Genomic DNA, 22,797 nt, shown 5'->3' on the forward strand with positions numbered 1-22,797 from the left:
AGTCTATACACACACGCACTAGATCTACGGTCTCCTGTAGCATATCAGAAAGCGTAAACCAGTGGCGATAATATGATGTGTTGTGCATTTTACCAACCCAACTTGGCAACGCTATAATTCTTCAATAACTATGGAACATCTGCAGTTTTTTGATACTTACTATGTTTCATTCCCATGATGCTCTCTGTGTCTGTTCAGAGTACAGAAAGGTCAACCAGCCCATCTGGAATCCTCCCCATTCATCCATTCTTGCGTGCTGCCTCTCTTGCAAAAGGAGTTTCTGCAGAATTTGTCACTTCCACCTGTTCTGACAGGTTCTCCCTGCCTGACCTGGAGATAGCCCTTGGGGACATTAATCATATAACAGTCTGAGCTGTGAAAGAAACAAGGCTTGGCTGGATACTGTTACAGTCTCTGTCACCTACTAATCATGTCCTGTGACACAGAGGGGCTTAATCAGATGGTCAGGTTTCTCATTAATCATTGTGGCCTCACAATGAAACTCTTCTCAGAGAGATTAAAGTTTAGACGATCTCCTCCACCCCTGTTCCTGTCCAACTGCCTAAATTTAGCTCAGCTCCCAAGTACTATAATTTAACCTCCAACTCTTATTTCCTAAAATTCAAGGACTGATTTTAAGTCTCTTACTGTGACTGAGCACAGGAACGTTTCCAATGAGAAAAAAATACACATGTGCTTAGAGGTACAGATAGATAGATAGATAAATTATGAAAATTCTCAGGATGCATAAATGAATGGAGCCAAATAAAGATAACTGAGCCCTGCAACAATGGTAAGGCAGCATATATTTGCACTTAATCATCGTGAAATTAAAGGAGCCAACTGTAAGAAAAGTAACAATTCTAACAGGTATTTGCCACAAGAAACTTTTGTCCTATTACAGTTGATGCTAAATCTTCCACTACAGCCAAATGAAATAACTTCAGGAAGTAAAGAATGAGTAAAGGTAATAATCAAGTGATTCTAGAATGAGAAAGAGCTATATCAAACCCAAAACACCAAATAAATTGGGTCATGCACTCTAATCCTGATCTCCTTTCTAATTTTCTAAGTTTCAAAAGGTGAACAAGCCCCAACGCAGGCTCTGCCATGTCCTGGCAAGTTGACTTTGCACTTCCTCCCTGTGTTTACTTTCCCCGCACCATACAATTACGGGAAACACATATAATTTTGCCTTCTAAATAATGAAACACACATACTTCACCAACACCTAAATCATCTCTCATCTTATCTGGGGGTGGAGGGGTGGGGGGTGTCAACGGGAGAAGACAGACAGGATGGAAAAAGGAAGCTTGAGCCACCACATGATTAACATTGTCTCCTACCTGCCTGAACTTGACCTGACAGCTTATCACAACAAAGTCGGCAAAGAAACGCTCAGCTCAAGAGTTACTTAAAGGCATGTGCTTACGGGGTTCCCCCCCAATACACCTCATCTGAAAGCCACCACAAAAGACCTACAACGCTGTCTGACTTAACTTCACAATGCCGAGCTGGGGCCTGGGGGTTTTTGTTGTGTTTGTTTCTATTCAGCGATCCTCCATTGCTAGCCTAGAAATGACAGTAGGTGGAAACGCTATCTTTCATTACACAAAGTATAAATAGTGTAATCTATCAGCACTGTCAATCAAGATGATTGATTACAGGCTGTCATAGAGAAGAGTGACATATTAGAAAAGTTTTGTTAACAATGCCTATTGCTAGTCAGCCTGCCACAGAAGCTGGTGATTAATGTGTTGTCAGCCTGTAATCCCACACCCCTGGCTAATGAGGCAGGAATTTATCATCTTTACAGAGTGGCAGATGTCAGAAGGAAAGGAATCCAAGTGCTGGAAACAATATACTTTTTCTTACCACGCCTGACAAGTCTGACAGGCCTAAAAAACCACAAAGAAGCTTTGTGTAAGCACAAACTTAAAATGAGGAACTTTCATTTGGCATCTTTGCTTTAAATAGTGCTGCAAATCAGCCTCTATCCCTCAAAAAGGGCACAATAAAAAGCTCTATGAACTCTGAACCCATCCCTGACAACTAGGAAATCTCAGGAAAGGTTTCCATGGCAGGCAAACAGACAGCTTGCTTTGCAAGAGAAGCAGCAAGTAACTTTTAACTTTACCTGTGAACTTGTGAACTACTGCCGGACAAAAAAAATTCTTCTGATGGGAGCGTAGAACGCACCCCTCTTCAACACTTTTATCAGCGAAGGTCTTACGAAATAGCTCTGCAGAAGGTCCGCATCAGTTTTGCATTACAGATTCATGTTGGGGCGGAAGAACACAAGACAGAGGACTGTGAAAATTCTGGAAGCTATTCCTGAAGAAAAATAAAATGTGACACAAGCATCTGCACAGAGAGGCAGCTCTAGTACTCTATACTCAAAATAGTTTTACATCTGACTGAAATGCCCTCAGATTTGATAACTCTTCCTTCAGAGCATTTGAAAAATAGTTGAAAGATTCTCTCTGAGTACTTGAAAGCCACCCAGACATGCTACACCTTTGATATATCTATGTTACGGGAAATTCTCAACAGAACATCAGTGAGCCGCTTAAATTCGCTTCTCCAGAATTGCAGTGTTCAAAATTCAGGTTTAAAGCAATGATTTCTCTTTTGCCTTCAAGGCAACTCTTTAAGGAAGTCTCATTTTTGCCTTTGCTGCAGTAAAGACTATAAATTATCTCAAATAAGGGAAATATAGGAGAAAATTATCTGTTTTGCCTTTTTTAAAAAAAAAGTAAATAAAAAAATCAATGTCAGCAAATCTCAGGTAGCTTACACCACTATTGGCTGGCACTGTCAAAAATCAACAGCTTTTCAATTAGATGCATTAAGAGGTTAAATCTTCTGGTTCTGAAATTTCCGATATGCTGCAAAAGGGCTGCATTTTGCAAAAGATTATGTGCGGCTTAGGCTCCTGTCAGTCAGTAGGGAAAGGGGGTAAATCATCTGTATTAAGTTTTGACTAATGTAATCCTTTTTCAAACACAGATACCTCCAGTAATGCAAAAAAATGCAACATAAGAAAAAAAAATTATAAAAAGAGACAGCAATCAGGGAATAAAAACACTGCTTTCTGTCAACAGCACCCTTGGGCTAAAAACACAGCAAAACATTGAGAAATTTAATCTTAAAAAGGCAGCATTCTGGAGTTAAGACTTATTTAAGGTTTATGAGAGACTGGAACTTCCCACACTAGTCAGTGAAAGAGAAGTTTACTGGCCTATAATCTGTGCACCCAGGAGGAGATCAAATCAAAACAAATAGCGATGCCACGAAAACCAGACCCTTCCTTGCCAACAATGGGATTCAGTGACAACTTATGACCTCCACGGAAGGCAGAATGTCCCCGACAGCTACCCCAGTGTCAACAACAGAGCAGCATTTTCTCTTCCTTTTAAACCAAAGCTCTCTCCAGAGAATCTAAACACAAGTGGTAGCTGGAACTGCAAAACAAGTCGAGTTGCATGTGATTTGACCTATAAATAAGGACACAAAAACTGACTTTGAGCCCGTACAGTTTTGCATGCTTCAATACATGTTAGTTAGCCATTTCAGCTCCTGATAAACTGGAACAGCCAGATACATTTGCCCCCTTTTTACAGGGAAAGTAAAAGGTAGGCCACGTGCCACAGTTAAGCACAGGTTTGCAGATGAATGACTCATTAACTAATAATGGCACAGTGATGGTTAGTTTTAACTTTGCTTTGGGGGAGGGTAAGGTCAATGTGAATTTATGCTCCCTTTTCTGCTTTGAAAAAATTCTGATAGATTCAGTGCAGACATTTCAGACCAGTGTAAGACAGCGCAGGTGCCCCCAACATCTCCTTCTCTCCTCAAACCAGTAACAACAAACTTAATCTGATTTTCACCTTGCAGCCCCTTCACACCCTCCCTAGTTAAAGGGGAAAGATATCTCCTGAATCTGCATAATAAAAAATGCAATTAGACGTTTCAGTTCTAAGTGGAAAGCCTATTTCTTCCAGGGATTAGATTAGAGTCAGTACTTTGGTATGTACAGACCTTTAATCCCCTTGGCAGCCTCTTGGCAAACCGTGACACCACACAGACTTCTTAGGAAAGAACCCGCTGTTCACCACCCCAAGTTTTGGGGCTCTATCTTTTGAAGCAGGTTAAGATGAAGAATCCTTCCTCAATTCCACAACAATCACAACATCTCACTAATTCACCTCAGCTTCTACCTTGAAAAGCCTTCATTCAGACAGCTAGGAATTTAGGATAAGGGTAACTTCTGAAGACATCAACAGAACTATTTAGACTGCGCCATGCTAATGCCTTGGATCAGGGCCATGATAGTGCTTCATGGGATTCAGCCAAAAGTCCATAATTGTCAGCAATGCTGTTCACAAATCTATACATGTTGTGGAAAAAAATACAAATTGGACACATTCTAGCTAGGCCTACATGCAAATTTCAGATTCTCCCATAGTCGACCTATTAAATGCTAAATTCAATGGGAAAGGAATAGTCACTTCTGTTCCACATTTATACAGCTCCAAGCACATATAGAAATCTGGAGAGTGGCAATAATATTGATTCATCCAAAAATAGTACTTATTGATGCTACAACCGTAGGTGCCTCTTCACATTGAAGATATGCCTTCTTAAAAGTAAAATTACATGCGCTGCTTTTTGCTGCATCTGGAAGACATGGCTGTTATTAGATTTCTTTCCACTCTTTTAAGCTAATGCCTGCAAAAATTAATTCTTTGTTTAAACAGTTAGTTCTAATGGCACCTACTATAACCCTGAGGTCCAAGCAATTTCAACCAATGAAAAAGAATGTATATACGTCTGTGTCTTAATACTGTCTCTAGAACGTAGACCAATAAAAGAAATTAAAACATATTTATGAGCTTTCTTTATGGACTCTGGATCTAATAAATCATAATTCTCCACAGAATTACAGTTGAGCTCTTTCTTGCATAGAGTTATACAAACGTTTTGAAAATGGGAGCATAATGTCTTTTTCTGAAGCTATGTTATTATTTTGGTCAAAGATTGTTTACATTAAATAAATCCAATTTACCAAACTTTGACATGTTTGCACAACTGCATATAATTTATATTGGAAACATGACTTTTAAATGAACTTTCTGTAGTCTAAGCTCTCTGGTTTCTAGCCTGCAGTTCTAGATTCCTATACCGCACCAAAAAGCTTGTCACTGGCATAAATCACATCCTCGAAGAGGCTTCCAATAAAGTAAATAACGACTGTAATTTCAAATTGTTCATTAATACCTTCAAACAGGCTACATCTATCAAATACTGATTTGACTTTCTTGCCAGGTGCAGCACTTTGTCAAGAAAATAGCAATCTCCAAATTAAGATTAGGGAAAGCAATTCCTTAATGCTGCTATTTCCCTGTTAAGTTTATTTTAGTAGGTTTGATAAATGGAATTTAAATTAGGATTTCATCATCCTAAAGCATCAGAGATTGATTGTAAAATAACCCTTAATAAATCCATACTGTCTCCTATAAGTTGATATACTTATTACGGCACACTGCAATCGTACCTGTATTGTCAAACATACCAGGCTGAGGTTTTTTTCCCTTCATTCTAAAAGACCACATCTGTCTAGTAAATATGAAGCTGATCTACGATATACTTTTATGGGGTTTCAACATATTACCTGCCCAGAATTCCCAGGTTTCACGGAATTTGCTGGGAACCAACAATGCCTACTGCTTGGACGTTAGGCACAAGATATCAAGTAAAATTTAACACTGCTCCTAAAACGTTGGGTTCTCAAAGGATTACACAGTCCACGTCTTTGGGGATAAATGTGGCAAGAAACAAACCATTGGAGCACCTGGAAAAACAATGTAAGATAGAAGGATAACTTTTTCTTCAAGAACTATCCATCATTTCTTTAACCACTGCCATGAAGGAACTCAAACTAAAATTAGTCCTTTTCCATCTTCACACACCTTTTCTCAAACCATTTTCCCCACTTGCAACCTTGGCAGAAGATCACATTAATCACAATTACCCCTCCATGGTAGGAGAAAGTTCTGATTTACTAAATCCTACATCCATACGGATACTGAGACACATGCCAACCAACATTCCCAGTAACACCCGAGGCAGATAGAAACACAGCTCCCGCTGACTTGGAATGGGTATTGAGAAACCAGGGCTGGATTTCTAAACCTATAAAGACATGTCTGAAAATCTGCGTCGACACCCCTGTAAATCCAGGCCCAACCACTGCAATGAAAGGCAATCCCTGCAGCATTAGAGGCAAGGCCAATATTTTGCTGGTGCTCAGCTCTGTACTTCGCTCTTCAGTACACAGTGTGAGCTGGGAGAAAGTATGTTCCAGACTGATTTAAAAGTCTAAACTCACCCATGCTTCCAACAGTATATCAACTGCCCTGTAGATTCTGGCAGGCCAAAACTGAATACAAATCTTGAAGTCAGATGTGGTTTTGAGACCTACCTGGCTTTTGAGGGAGAACAGAACAAATTTGGAATTTTGGGGAAACTTCTCTCATTTTTTAATTCCGCCAAATTTCTTCAAAAGCTTATTCAGCTGTGGCTTTGTTACGATTTGTACTCCTATCACTTTAATGTTTCTACTTAATAAAAATGAACCTTTTCCTTATTTCTACTTGATTTGTAGTTGTATTCCACATCACTGTCCTTCAGTACTGGTGAAAAGTAAACTCAGATGTAGCTGACTCACTGTTACAGACTGAACACCAAATTGCAGAAAAAGTGGCTATTTTTATTTTAGTAAAATTTATAGTGAAACCACAAAGCCCTAGGATAAGATAGAGCAGTTACTCACAAAGCAAATACTCGATATTAGCCCCTTAAAACTGCGTAGGAAGAGTAGTCCTATTCCAAGAAACAGTCACGTCCCCTATCTGCTGAAACTACAAATGCTGCTTGAGGACGCTGAAGCCCAGTTTACAAGCAGCTGAAATAGTAAATGCAACCTAAGAATCCTAAAAGGTGAATCCCAAATTTAGGCTAAGCAAACGCTGCATCAGCATACTATCCTTGCGGTTCCACCAACATAAGAAGCTCTGTAACTCAGCTCACACCTCTCCTCAGAAGTTGATTTTTAATGTGGCTGTAAACTACAGTTTTACTGTAAATATAGATTATACTAAACACACTTTCAAAAAAAAACCTGAACGGAACGCAATAGAAATGTGGCATAAAGCTCACATAAGAAATACCAAACTTTGGTTCTTAGTACCATTTGAGTTGTCATTCCAGCATAAAGGAAGCCTCGAGGTCCTCTGGATAACGTGACATTTAAAAATTTCACCACCTTCCTAAAGCACATGAGCATACAACAAAAAGTTACAATTTCCTGAAAATGATATGGTTATAAAATAACTGTTTTAAAGTCTATGTTAAAAACAGTTTAATTTTGAGAGTTGTCAGTCATGCAAGCACCTGATAATGCATAATGTTTTCAAAGACACAGAAATATTTTATACGGACACATGTATTTTTGTGGCAAAATTGCTTTCCAAAACCTTTACTCCACTGTCTGTTTTGCACCAAACCTTCCAAAACTTTTTACATTTTTAATAAAGCAGTTCCAAATTCCACATTATTGGTTCAGAAAGAAGTGAACAGGCGTTCAAGGGGGCAAGTCAAACACACGTCTTTTCATCCCAGTTTGTAAAATCTAACAGGCCTGGCCATAAAGAACCCTTGGAAAGGGGCTCCAACAGAAGGGCCAAGAGGGAAAGTCCTTGAAATACTGCAGTCAAAGGGAATAATAAACATAGCATTTATTTTATGTGGCTGAAGTCCAACAGAGGAAACATGCAAAATAAATAAAGATTATACTAAACACACCTTCCAAAAAATGAATGGAACGCACTAGAAATGTGGCATAAAGCTCACGTAAAAAATACCAAAAATGGATTCATTAGGACAAGTAATCTAATTGTTTTTTAGATAACACCTAAAGCTGTGCCAAGAGTCTTGAATGAGGAACAGAAGAAAAAAAAAACATGCAAGGGGAACCATTTTTGCTGCTTCAATTTTATAATGTTGGTCTCTCTGTTAGATCTACCTCACAGGTGCTAAATATATATTTATTTTTTTTTAAGATATGGCCAAGTTTGATGCAACTGTTTACCTATCCTTACTCTGACCTAATTCTGATTGCATCTCTTGGAAGTCTTCATTCTACAGACAGTTCTTTTACAGTGCTATGCCTTTCTAAGAACTGTCTTATGCTAGCTTTACCTAGAAAGCAGCTATATTCTTTCAGTCTCAGGGAGCTGGTTTAGGTTAAAAGAACCACAAGAAATTATTCCCTAGTTTGTTCCTGGGGGAACATGCATGCTATTTTCTGTATTGTATACTTGGCCCCTACTCTGAGCACAGATTGTGCCACAGTTTGCGTGCTTATTGTTAATTGTTAAACCGCAGGACGTATTCCCCTGCTTAAGCTCCTTTAAGCTATGCGAATCTGAGGACTACAGCCCTATACCAAGATGTGACATGCAAAATGGCAAGCCATAACTATGGAGGTTTAGAAAGTTCTAGCTGCTGTTTCTCAGATAAAACCAGAGCTTGACTGCACACATGCTCATTCTTTGCTACGTCTATGATGGGAAGCTGGAACAAAACGGAACCACGTGCATCTCTTCCCAGGAGGACGGTCACTGTGCAATGGGCACAGTGCAATGCAAATGGGCTCTGAACTCAGGTAGGAAACAGTGCTGCTAGTCCTGCTTCCCAAATAAAGTCAGTGGAATGACCATTTTGCTCTACCAACATCTTTAAACCAGCTTAATTTAGAACAAAACATAGTAGAGGAGGCGAGGGTGCACAGAGGAACCATTTTCTGCTGGATAGCAAAAATGACTACTTCTCAGCTGGCACACGCATCTTCACCCTCTGCTCCAACGGTGTTTACATGTAAGACACCGACGTGCTAGCATCAGTCTCAGAGGAGTTCCCTGCTGTCCTACAAAACCTCATGCCTGCTATCAGCTAAGCTTAGCTAGAACAGCAGGGAGCAACAGGCACTGCTAAGAGGCAGTGTTTACGGCAGAATCCCAGTCAGCAGGACTCATTGCCCAGGAACAACTTTGAGGCTAAACTCTCATAGCCAGAGCTTAAAAATCAAAGCCAAATCAAGCCCAAATCAAAACTACAATGTAGGCACAGCCAAAATTGTCCCTGTTATAGATACAGCAACTAGAGTATATGATTTTACCCTACAAAGTGAAAGCTGACTCTTGGGATGAATATCTTGAGCACCATAAAGGTGGTATTCACCTTCAGAACATAAATAACACATCTGAATAGCTATGTGGATTCCAGGTATCTTATCATGTATTCACAAATGTAGAAATTCTCAGCAACTATTCCATGTTTCCCAGCTATATTGATGCATAAGAGTTGAACAGTAGCAATGTAAAATGAATTCTTAACAGTTTCTGCTTCTCTGCATAATATAAACATTATTAAGCTTTCAAGAAGTAACATACTCCCAAACATACAGAAAAATTGAGCAGATTTCCTATAGAATCTGAGGCTTCCACTTGAAAACCAGCTACTCAGTACTATTCTTGCCTTGCCCTTTTAGCCAGAGGAAGTTATTTTTTAAACTGGGAACATACATACATACATACATATATATATATATTATTTTTTTCTCCTTGAAGTTTTAAATCTCTAACCAGCTTCAGAGATTTAAGAAAAAAGGAACTACTGCTAAAGTTGTGTCTGTTAATGTAAATGGTCAAAGGGAGATTTTGCTATTAAGCGTTTCTTTCCTTCCCATGCTGCTCACTTCACAAATCATATGACTTGTCAACCATGTCCTGAGAAAGTTTTAGGCTGTTCTGACTTGGGAATCTCTACAGAAGACTGTAGGCATTTCAACAATAACACAACACTGATGCACTGAAATGGAGGAAGAAACTTAAATGAATACTGTGTTTTGTCACAGGAATGTGGCTGCTGTTTCAAGACAGAAATATTCATTACTCTTTGTAGTCCACATTTCAACTTGTAAGGCACCAACACTCAAAGATATCTGTACTTTGTGAAGTACAGACCCCAAAAAAACCAGACTTGCATTTAGAAGTCAAAACTACTGCTGCTTGGAATAATATACGATTCAGCAGCATTGGTAGCATTCATATTTGTTGAACAAATTAGAACAAGATTATTTAACGGTGCATTAAGACTGTAGACCTTGCTACTGTATAGCAGGTTACAATTTACCTTGTCTGAATAAAAATTTAGAAAGCACACAAAGTGACATCCACAAAAACAATTAATTGGAAGCTGATCTACCAGGAAACTGAATTGGGAATGCAATTCAGCTTCTTCCAAATACTATGTGGACAGAGATACCAGAGATAAAAAGGAAAAAGAAAGAAAAAAAAAGAAAAAAACCCCAAACTAATAGGAGTTGAATTCTTACATTACTGGGTATTTTTCTGTAGCATATACCAAACTAGGTTTCATTGCTGAAATTATGAAGTTCTGGTTTTGTTTACTGCATTCAAAAGATGGACATGCCCCCTCTTTGCCTGAAAAAGGGAGAAAATATGCTAATCGGCCTGTAGATGTTATTTCCTGATACACACTGCAATTTTGCTTAGCATAAAGTTAATACAAAACATACATTAGCATTCTATTTGTGGTTAAAAAGATGCACTTAATGATTTCACTTTTCATATTCAAAGACTTATAATTTATCCTGTTTCATAGTCCTTTTCCTCTGCCCTCAAGTGTTAGGTAGCTATCTCATTCAGCTGATGAAAGTCTGGGGAGGCACACAGTGGTTATTTCTTACCTATGAAATGATTATTTTTTTACTGCGATGAGGTGGGAAGTTCATACAAATCTTCTGATAAAAATCATTTTACCAGAAATTCTGTATATTTCTTGGTAAAAATTACTTTTTACTTTGTATTTTCCTATAAACTTGGAGAAACAGTATTATGTTAATGGTTTTCTGTCTGAACACTAGCATCCTTTTTTATTCTATTCCTTAGCCTACACTTTTAAGTACTACGTATCTGTAAACACATGGTTTATTTACATCAGATTTTACATTATTTTTGCACTACTATCTTTACCATAGGTAAATGTTTTTGTGGTTTATAACAGCTAATTCTTCCAGCAATCCTAAAATCACAGGAGTTTTTTTCTACAGTTGAGACTGTACAAATAAATCATTCAGGTTTTGCATTTATTTTTCAGTAATGTCTTGGACAGAAATTTGGGGTGTGGAGGGAAGATGTTTGAGCTCAGAATTATTTCTTATTGGTACATACAAATTTTTTGAACTAGGAACATAACTGAAATCCTGACAAGCCTAACTACGAGTTCATTAAATTAGGTATGAAACTTTCCATTCTGTACTAGGCGGGGGCAGCACATCCCTCCAAAAATAGCCATGTCCAACTATCTGCCAAGACCTGGCCACTGAGAATAATTTCTAGCTTGAATAATAATAGGCTTTTTCTGAAGCCAATTGCTACTCTGCCGTCTGATCTTAATTGGGAAAGTAAATTTAATTATTTCTCTCCTGAGATGGAATTCAGACTACTCATACATCCCGGAATATGAAAGCAGAATATTAACTCTGGAAGTTGACTCCCATCAAACCTCCACATGTTGCCAGTGACCCATCACAGTGACCCATCATAGCTTAACTAAGACCATCACCAGATAAGACAGACTGCCTATAATAAGCATAGTGGATATTACTCAAGTGATTTACAGCAGGGTTTATGGGAAATTATTTTCTACTACAATCATCCTAGAATGAGTCTTCTGATGAACAATAGCTCTTCAACTCAGGAGTATTATCTCCAGATATCTTACCTGCTTCATAAAGTGACTATGAGGAAAGCACAGAAGTACTTAAACTATTATTCAATGGTGACATAGTTTTAATATTGTTAATATTGTTAAATGAAATTAGTGTTTAAAATACTTCTAATTAAATGTAAATAAACTGAAGAATCTTATGCTTAAAATGTCAATACAAATAAAAACTTGCCTTGTGTAATGCCAAAATGCTATTTTCTTTTGACATTTAGCAAACCTCATCCATAACCACTATCGAATCTCAACAGATTCAGGCATCTAATTGCTTGAACAACTGGTGCAGATATTCTAATATGAATTTTACTATGAGAGAAAGATCACTGAGGAATGCACTCATACAACAGAGCCAGTTGTCAATTAGATGATTACTTGAGAACTTCAGTATTTACAGCAAACACGCTTTTGCAGATGTTTTGACACACCATAGATTTAATTAACCACTATTTTCAGTAGAATTGGTTTTGTCCCCCACCCCCCCAACACAATTATCTTACAGACCACCACAAAGTCATTCTTACTCAGGGAAACTGCAACCACTCCAAAGTTCATTTATCTAAAGGACACAGAATCCAAAATCTAACACCACTTTAACTATTTAATATGATTGATTATTTCATCACCTCACACAAAAACCAAAATAACCTGCAATTATTGGTTTATCAAATACAGATGAATTTCCTGGAGATACAAGGAATTTTGGGCTTGGTTACTTCAACAAAAGTGAATCACAGGTAGAAAAATAAAACTGAGGGAAATTCTCTGACAAAAGGTGAGTTTGGGGGAGATAAGAAGGTTGCTAAAGAAATGTTTAGGAAAAATGACACTCTTGAAGGATTAAAGAGAAACATTAGTATAACAATGTCATCCCACATGAAAAATCACGTGTTAGTAATGTAAGTATACATTAAGGCATTTCTTTGCTTTTAATGAAGGGCAGGAGGGGCTTTTATTCTTAAAATCTGAAGATTATAAGTAAACTTTGAATCTTAAGAAGAGATTCTGGGGAGTTTTGCAAAATCTTCAGCTGACATAGAAGTACGCAGTTTTGAGACATCTCTGAATTGGAAGGGTTCAATAAAATTCTTTCTCATCACTTCATATCTAGTGGAGAAGTTTTCTCCAAAAGCAGATCATTATGGCTCAGTTCAGCTGTTCTAAGAATTTAAAATCTTGCTTGTATTTACAGAGGCATAATGTATATATTTTTATTTTTATTAAAAAAAATAATCTGTTATATTCACGAATCCACACAAGATGATGGGATATTCATCCTTCTACCTCTTGATGTATCGTTCAGAATCTATCACCAGATCTGGAGTGGGCAAGATCCCATTACAATGTTCTTCAGAGAACAACATCCATTTCGTTGACAGTATTCATACCTGTTCATTACTTGAATAGTATGCTTTTAACATTTCCAACAGAGAAGCTGAAAACTGAGCTGACATGGCAGTTAGAACTCTTGAGGTTTTCGTCAATATAGGACACGGTACCCTAGCAAAGCCCACGTGTCCAGAGCAGGGATAAAGTGGTATTGGCCATCACATGTATGAATCCATCTCCTCTTTGACATGCTACCCGTCCGGTACATCTCAGCAGATGTAAATTCATTTAAATGCCCTGAAATTCCACTAATTTTGACATTTAGAACCAGCAAGCAATGCTTTAACTCCAAAAGAGAATCTAACCTATATTGGGTAATATAATCAAAACTAACTGATCTTTTTTTACATGCATTAAAAGGCTGTGTTAATATTACACTTGGGGCCATTATAAATGTCTTACATTGCACACATTTAGGATACATCAAAGTTTTATCACAGTCATTATAAAAATGTCGCTTCAAACTATTTTTATACTAATAAGATGGTCTTCAATTGAATAAATTGCAGTTACAGAGTGATTACCACTGTTACAACTTACATTTAGTTCACAGGTTAGTACAGTGATGGATAACATGCAGGGGGGGGAAAATTAATGCGTGATTCAACTTTACAGTTTGTCACTAACCAGGTTGATTTAAGTCATAAGTAAAAGTTGAAATGTCAAATCTACTTGGAAAATATAAGGTAATAGACATTCCACTTGCTTCTGAAGTGCACAACCAATAACATAGTATTATTTATGCAGATAGGATAACACATTCTCTTAGCCCACACTGCAACATATTTTGTCTCAAATTAGCCAGTAAATCACTATTGCAGAAGCTATTAACAATCATAAAGCCTTTTGAATTTTACAAGGTGTTCATAATGGCCCATTCCATATGATTTATACGAAAAACATGACTCAGCTCTTCAAATGCAACTGATCTGTGGACGCAGGGCTTGCTGCGTGACCTCTTGTTATCTTTGAGATATGTAAAACTGCAATCTTTCGTTGCATTTGTCTGACTAACATCAAGATAAAACACAACGCTCAATGGAGTTTGTTAGAAATGTGTTCACTTTTGGTGAACGAGGCTTACACAGAAATAAGTTTCATTTAAAAATATAGCAAAGAGGTTTCAGTATTAGCTAGGACTAAATTTACCCAGAAGTACTTTAAAACAGGCGTAAGCAGTTACAATCACCAGTTAGCAGGACCTGGAGAGGTAGTTCTCCAAAAGATAGAATTTCTTAACTAAACTGGTATCCATTCAAGTACAAATCCCTGACTTTGCTAAATGTGGGTTGATCTGGAGTATTTCAACTATTGAAGTGGTCAGGAAACATAACGCTTCTTTAACTGGATTGTGCCAAGAAGATTTCAGAGAAGCCTTTCCTTCTGTGCAACTTCTCTGTAAGCAAAACAGTTGCATTATCTAAAATTTTCTTACCTTCACTCAAGATGATGTGCTTTTCTGATCCCACAAGATAAACAAATTGCTTTACACTTCCTCATATCCAGTTAACACTCAGTCTTGTCTTTTCTATGTTTTTCTTGGTTTCTTACAATTTTTCTTCTATCAATGCTGCTCAAAGCAACGTATACGCATGTTATTTTAAACAAAAAGGGATAGTGGGCTTACTGTTCAGATTTTCCCAGTCACCTCCTCCCCACAGCTACAGCCTGTTTTCACTTTGCAAGAGTAGCTGCTGCAGTTCTAGTCTCATCTACTCATTAGCTACCAAAGTGCAGATCTAAGGTGAAAAAAAAAACAGCATATCTTCTCTTACAAACTAAATTACTGTATTTTACAGTCAGTTAAAAAAGAGAAAGAGAGAGAATTAGAGAAATAAAAATCTCTTTTTTCATCTGAAATAACCTGAAGGTATGGTTGTACTGAACTAACTGTAGAAGTGTTCAGAAAATGTAACGAAGGTAAATAAATTAAAAATTTAAATCCTACACTTGTTATACTGAGACTTACTTCCTGCAATGACCTTAAAGTATCAAATACAAATGAAAAAGAAAAAAAAAAAAAAAAAAAAAAAAGCGCCTAGTTAAAAGAAGAAAACTCAAAGGCAACTGAGAGGAGTCAATTAGAAAACTTGCAGTTAGTGGTTCCAGATTTGTCCACAGGAGGTTCATTTAAAAAACAAAAAAAAAAAAAAGAAAAAAAAAAGTCAAATGTATGAAACTGAAACAGTCGTGACATTTATATTCTTAGGGCTACAATAAGCACAAGGAAAAAGTTACTCTTGAAAATGTAAGTTTTTCTAATACAGCCTACACTTCTTGAGGGACTGGCAAAGGGGAGGCACAGCAGAAAGCAAAGCAAGCCACACTGTTGTGACTGCAACAAAATGTTTCAGTATTATCACATTTTCTCACACTATAAAAGTACTTAGATCGTGCCCTTCTGACATCATCTTTAAGATTATTCCAAATCCTACCATTTACATGAGACTCAATCTGCCCTACTTTGGGAAGCAAGGACAAGTAGAGAAAGATAGAAAGGGAGATCTGAACATCTTTGTTCCAAAGAAAAGGAAAAAAAATAATGTGTGTGGTGGCAGCGGCTCAGAACCTAGGAACTGCATTCATCAATTCTTACTTCAGAGACAGTAATTAGATGGAATGAAGATTCACATTGCAACAATTGTCTCTCAAAGCCTTTCCTCTGAGTGACACAGAAGGAATTTGGGACCAGCATGTTCTAGATATGGGGGCGGCAGTAGGTGGGGGAAACAAAGGAATAACAAGAACTGTTTTCTGGATTGTATAATCCTCAGCTCAAGGGTACACTTAAAATATGACAATATGACAGTTTCAGGAGCTATAACCCTCTCATTTATATTACTGCCAAGAGAATAGTGTAAGGTTCTGAAAACATACCAGAGATTCAGGGATAATAAATATATATAACATTAAAGGAAACTGCTGTTTCAGAGGTTTGTGGTTGGATGGTTACTATAAATAGACATCCACACATGCAACGGCTGGTGTCCCTTATGTGGCATATGTGACTGAACCCAAAGTATACTTACCCTTTATATAGATCTGCAAGAACAACTATAAAGTTATGCTTCTGCCTGGGAGATTTGCCTCCAGTGTTGCCAGAGGTCAGTACTATGCAAAAATAAACTTTTTTTTCCTTTATCTTAAAAGTTAACGGTAATACAAGGAATCTTCAGCCTGCTAGTGGTGCTGGACCAGTAGCAGACCGACTGTTGCTAATACCACCACCTTGATGCTGGTTCACTCCACCTCTACTGCATGCAAGGTGTCTGTGGCAAATATTCATTGATTTATAGGTATCTGCACAAGTCAACTACGAATCACAAGATACTTCTGCACAAACACCATAAAATCAGGAATAGTACGTATTGGAGAAGGAAAAAGAACAAAACCAGCATTAACTGCCGCACAGTCCCAGAGCAGCACTGCTCCGTTCGGTGTGGGAGCCCAGCAAGCCGGGCTGGCTGTCGAGGACCTCGTCAAGGGCCTGCACACGTGGGATGCCACTTCAGCATTAACAGACATGCTAATCTGCCTCGTATCAAACAGGCAATTACTCTGCTACTTCCACGAATTCTGAGGCAAATATAATTTGATAGTTAGACATTAATAAACCTTTTTCATGGGTCTTACCACTATCTGATAAAGAAGCTTTATTTTACTATCTCTTTAGTGTTATTAAATAAAGTAAACTCGTATCTGGCTAAATAGGCTTCATGAGTGCTAATCTTAGCCTAAAGCATTCTAATGGATTGACTCTTCCTCAGTAGGACTATATAAATATTTATAAAGACTTCACACAAAGAGCAGATCTGACAGAGGGCTTTAAAAGACTTCTCAACATATACAGAACCTGGAGAAAGAAGAGATTTTGTAAAGACAGTGAAGTCTTAGCCCTCAAAAAACCCCTCTGAAATCCTGGAGGGTTGGTTACAACACACAAACAGCTGTCTGAATCTGCACACAAGATTCCCATCACGGCCATGCTACCAGCCTTCCATTAGTGGTATCTTATGCTCGTGGGCTGCAGAATAAGATTTTCTTCTTACCTGGCCCATCTGCTTTTCCTTGATAGCTTTTTCCATGCCCCTAACAAAGGAAAAAGTGATTATGCTATTTTTGTGACTTGTTTCTGAGTGGAGAAGAACTAGCACTGGAAGCCTACATGAAAGGTAAACATACAGTCTGTTCTCCCTTTAAAAACATAAGTCTTCAACACAAATCACATCAGAAAAGTAAATGTTTCTTTGAATACTGCAGAAGGGAAAGCATGAAATCCTGTCTCCATCGAGAATGCAAACTGTTTCTAGCCACTGCAGTGCAGGCAGGATTTTACTACAGGTGCAAAGGGGTAATGGCCCCTCAGCCCAGGCCCAGAAGTTCAGCCACAGGATATGGAAATTATTTAATTCCCACTACAGCAAGTTTCTACCAACTAAAATTGTTCAGCCACACCAATACTGCACATGAAAAAATGATACATCAGCAATTTAAGCTCTTCTTCATCTTGACATCAAGTAGCTACTATTTTCAGTTTACACAGCATATTACTATGTGATTAATCTATTTCTTTCAGAGAGTATATGAACTAATAATATTTTCTGCCATACAGAATAGATCTGTCACATATCCAGCTAAACGCTAGCCCTGATAACGCGGTGTTTTCATTACAATTACCAATACAGGGATCAGAAAAGGCTACCTTCATCTTCACGTGACTACAATATAGGCAAAATCTCCAGCTGAACCTTTTCTTCACATATAAAACAATAAAAGATACCAGATTTTTCAAACTTGCAATAGATGGTCTATGTACATACAACATTTCAACATCCCTTGACTGAAAATAAACTTGAAATCAGCTTTCATGAACCTTCTTTGGGATCACCAGACAGTCTAGATTGCAACATAATTGCTTCCCAGCTGTAAAACAGCAAAGAATATTACGCATGTGCCTTGCTCTCCCAGACCACACCAGCCCGCATGTTAACTTCACTGTGCCAATATTACACAAGATTTATAGAGCTTGAATTAGTGCATTTTAGGTTTAATTAGAGCTCCATAAATTTTCAATAGTCCTACTATGACACTGCCTCAGCCAGCGATCACTGGTTTCCCCTGCAATCTGGGCAGAAGGTAGAAGACCAGGCTGTAAAGGACAAGACAACCACTGGCTCTGTATACAGCTGCTTTTACAAGCCAAACCATATTCCACTAGGGGTTTATCAAATCGAAAAATAGACTTCCCACTTGCCAAAATATGACCTCAAGAAGACAAACCAAGTAAGTTCTCTACCAACAACATATCTATTCATTTCTGCTTGGGGTGAGGTAGAGGAGAGGGCAGAGAAAAAGAGCACTTCACATCAACAACAGTTCTTCAGCAGTTCTCTCCAGAGAAACTGGTAAACGTATGGGGGAGAAAAAGACCCGAAAGCTGTGTTGCTATTGCCTCAAAATCAAGAAGTCTCTATGAAAAATAACATCTCTAGTTTCATGTTCAAAAATAGATCAGCAAAATAAAAGCCATCCTGTTCTTTTTCTTTCCTTACTTTGTAACTGTCAATGGCCTTGCAGCAATGCTTCCCAGAAAGTTAGGTGTGCCCTTTACCAAGAAACCATGTTCCATTCTGACCTGGCACCTGAACTCAGTTTAAAGTTATTTTTCTTTTCACAATCTGAATTATTTTCTCACCTTTTAAGAAATCTCTACTGTCAGGGATAAACAATAAAATCCAAAAGTACTCCTACCAGCAAATTACCTGTATAGCTGCTGCTGAAAATCTTGCCAATGCAATATTTCTTTATATTTAGACAATGATTGTTTGGTTGTTTTGAAACTAGAATCACATGTGCAGACATTTTAACGAGTACAGCTTTGGAAAGACCATTTGATATGGCACAGATCTGCATTTGTTTCTCTTGCTCACATTGACACAGCAGACTACTCCTTCAGAGTCTACTCAACAGGAGTAAAAGCGCACTCAAAGGTTTTCTTTGCACAAAAGAAGGATTTTGTGCCACACATGCAGTGCTTTTGCTTAGTTCTGCTATAGCTTTCCATCTTTCAAAATTGCACACAACATCTTTGACTCATTATTTAGAAGTAAATAGCACTGTAGAGTCTTACTCAGACCATAAAGATATGAAAAATCATCACATAAAGAGGAAGGGGAAAAGCTGGGTGACATTATACAAAAGCAACATGGTTATAAATTTGAGCAGACCTGGGGCGATGGATTAATATTGTGGCCTGTTAGACATCTCTGGAACAATACGCAATATGAAACAAAGCACAAGACTCCTGCCAAATAGCATGCAAAGTGAGCGAGTTCTTCAAGAATAGCTCTAAGCCCCAGCAGCACAAATATTTTATGCTTTATGTTCGACAGTCCAATGGACTCGACCTGTAGCTAACTGCAAAACATGCAAGTTACATCCTGTTTCAAACACAGGAATGCTATTTTTCCACAGAACTATGTAGTTTTCTTCCAGTCCACGCTTGATGGGCTTGACGAGAACATGGAACATTCATTGCTTCTACCACTCTGTTCTTTTTCCTAGAGAATTACTTCCCTAGTGTTAACACCTCCACCTTTCAGTATAAAAGATTTAGTTCACGTTTTACGCTGGCTAATAAAACCAATAAACAATACATTAAAATAATAATATAATAATTAATTTAAGAATTACAAATTTAGCAAATATAAATTTAATAATAACAACAATCCAACTGAATACTCATATCAAAACATTTTACATAAAGTTCTTATCATTGGTAATTAGGTAGCACCCATACACTGCCACGATACACACTTAGAGGAAAACAGCAAAAACAATCCAATGAGCAAAACTATTGTTTTCATATAGATGCAAAACTTTACAGTGAGAGTCATCACAAGCCCCAGTCCGGTGGCAAAATAACAGCAGGGGGAAAAATAAGACACACAATAGATGACAACAATCCTCACACTTAAGCTAGAGGGGATCCACCTCCTTGCTTGTAAGAATTACCAATTAAACTGAGTCACATTTCCATAATGCCACTGGAGCAGGATCCCGACTCCACAGCATGACTGGAGATAGTTGCGTATTATTTCAAGAAAACCTTTTTCTTCCTCATTCACATATTTTTGTATGTATTCACGCTAATAGTCCTTTTGATAAAATCCTTCAGAAAATAATTAACTTTAATAGCTCTTCTTGCAGCTAAAGCTGCACAACTGGGTGGCAAATATAAATGAGCTTTCTACAGCAAAACTTAAGTCTCCAAAAGAATTATAAGAAAAAAAACCAAAAAGATATTATGGGTTCAGCAGTGCTTCTGGGGTAAAATGTGTATTTGTGATAAATGTATCAAATCCCCTAAAAACTACACCCATTGAAACTTTGTATTTAGGCTGATTTGCTTTCCAAATCATAGAGACAGCACAGTTGCATACAATCTTTAAACAAGCACAGCCACAGAGAACTGCCGAGAGATTTAAGAGAAATAAAAGCATGAGCAGGTAGCTCGTAATCTTCTTTTCTCTTATTCTCCTCCCTATAGCTGCATTAAATTGCCTGTTGAGAACAATAACATATTTGTGCTTTTATAGGTAGAATGATTTGTATTATGTAAAGATTTGGCTAACAGTAAAGATGCATTCACACTGAGCTGGATTACATGCTGTTAATAATTTTCTGGATACTCTAGGGGACCCATAATTCTGGTGGAGTACAGATTAGCATTTGAATATATGCTTTGTAATACATCTCAAAGCAGACTTTTTTTAATTTACTTTTTGCAATTTTTCTAGAGCCACTCTAACCAGAAATCAAATAATGGGTAGCATTTTGGAGGGAAAAGTACACCACAATCGAGTTTTTAGCCCACTCCCCCACACACTCTTCAGAGTACACAGAAAATCTGTCTTTTCCCAGCTCCCACACCATTTCAATAGCTTTCATTAGAATGTCAGACTACTAGAGTATGTGATCAGGCTCGCAGTACTGTTCTATGCATGTTGAATAAATGGGTAACTCAGCAAGCAAAGACGAATCTGTTGTTCTGAATAAAAGCTCAAGCTCTCTAGAAAACTGGGCTTGCCATGGGCTAGCTTCTGTTTCAGAAAGTAATGTTAAAATAAATTATTTTAACAAAATTATTAAACTACCTCAACATTGCAGAGAAATACCCCCAAAATAAGCTAATGTTCTTTTGGGTTTGGGTATAAACTCCAGCACAGACCAAACACATATTTCTGTTTTCCTGAAACACTGAACTCTTTAGGCCACTGTTTGTTAAACATCAAAATCCTTTGTAAACTCTGTATGTCTTTCCATCATTTTTGAAATACTTAGTATTTCATAAGAGTCTTAAACCATATGACTCCCTAACAAACATGATATTCTCAGACAAATTCAACTGGGAAGCATACTGTAGTGTTTCTTTCTTCAATACATTATTTTTCTTCGCATTATAAGTTTCACCTAGCAAGTACGGATTCACTGGACAAAATGTACTTTTCGTGGCCTTTGGTCCTCAGTTATAATTAGTTGTCTGGTCCCTGTTGCTTACAGTGTAAACAAGGGCTGATAAACCCACGCTGGCTGCATGTATTTATTACATTACAACACAGCTGCCAACTGTCTAACCATTCTAATAAAAAACTATTTTCTAAGGTTTATGTTTTATTGCATGTATGACTCCCTTATTGGTTAGCATTTTGGAGTTGTGGAAAAGGTTATGAATTTAGAAACTGACTGCATTCATATCATATTTAAAACTTAATGCTATTTTATTAAAGACATATGGGCCTCCAAAGTACACATATTAAATGTCATGTAAGAAAAGTAGCAGTTTAAATCATGGTCAAATTCATTTTTGACGTGACTCCTGAGGCTTCCCAAGATCTGAACTATTTCTTTGTAAATCTGGCAGTTTAACCACACTCATAAATCACTTTCAAAGCATATTATTTCTTAATTTTACTGCATTAGAGAGCATTTTGCCTACACAGTGAACTGTTTGTAACCGTTATGTGAACAAAGTTGTATATTTAGTCTTACAATGGGTGAAGAAAAAAAAAAAAAAAGTCTTAATTTCTCAATCCTGAATTTACTTCTTATTTTAACCCAAATGATACATTTCCTATTGAAACTTGCCAGAGGAAGATATGTAGGATAGCTTGCTATACTGACGTAACAGAAACTTCATCACCTTCTACTTCAAGCTCATAAATTAGGAACACAAAGGCAATTGTAATTTAATCATTAAGCAAATATCCCACAGGTTCTTTTACAAGAAAGAATGCCTAAGGTTTTCAAGCCCCACCAAGGTTGAAAGCGAAATGAATCATCTTTGGGACAATGCATATGCATTTACTAGGCACCTTGATACAATGACAAAAGCATACCTTAAATACATTTAAAAATTAAATGCATGTAGCTTAAGGACAGATACCCTGTCTGCTAAAGTCACAAGAAACCCTAGCTCCAAAACAGACTATTCACAGAAAAGGATTCAAAGCAATGCCATTTTTTAAATATAACTGG

The 22,797-nt window shown here is 37.5% G+C and overlaps 1 protein-coding gene across 1 annotated transcript in view; it reads right to left on the reverse strand.

Moving 5' to 3' along the window:
* LRMDA (leucine rich melanocyte differentiation associated) overlaps positions 1-22,797 on the reverse strand; it is a 679,994-nt gene that overhangs the window by 250,969 nt on the left and 406,228 nt on the right. The gene's annotated exons all lie outside the window — the stretch shown is intronic.

This window comes from Falco naumanni, chromosome 9, assembly GCF_017639655.2.
Source record: "Falco naumanni isolate bFalNau1 chromosome 9, bFalNau1.pat, whole genome shotgun sequence".
Taxonomy (NCBI): domain Eukaryota; kingdom Metazoa; phylum Chordata; class Aves; order Falconiformes; family Falconidae; genus Falco; species Falco naumanni.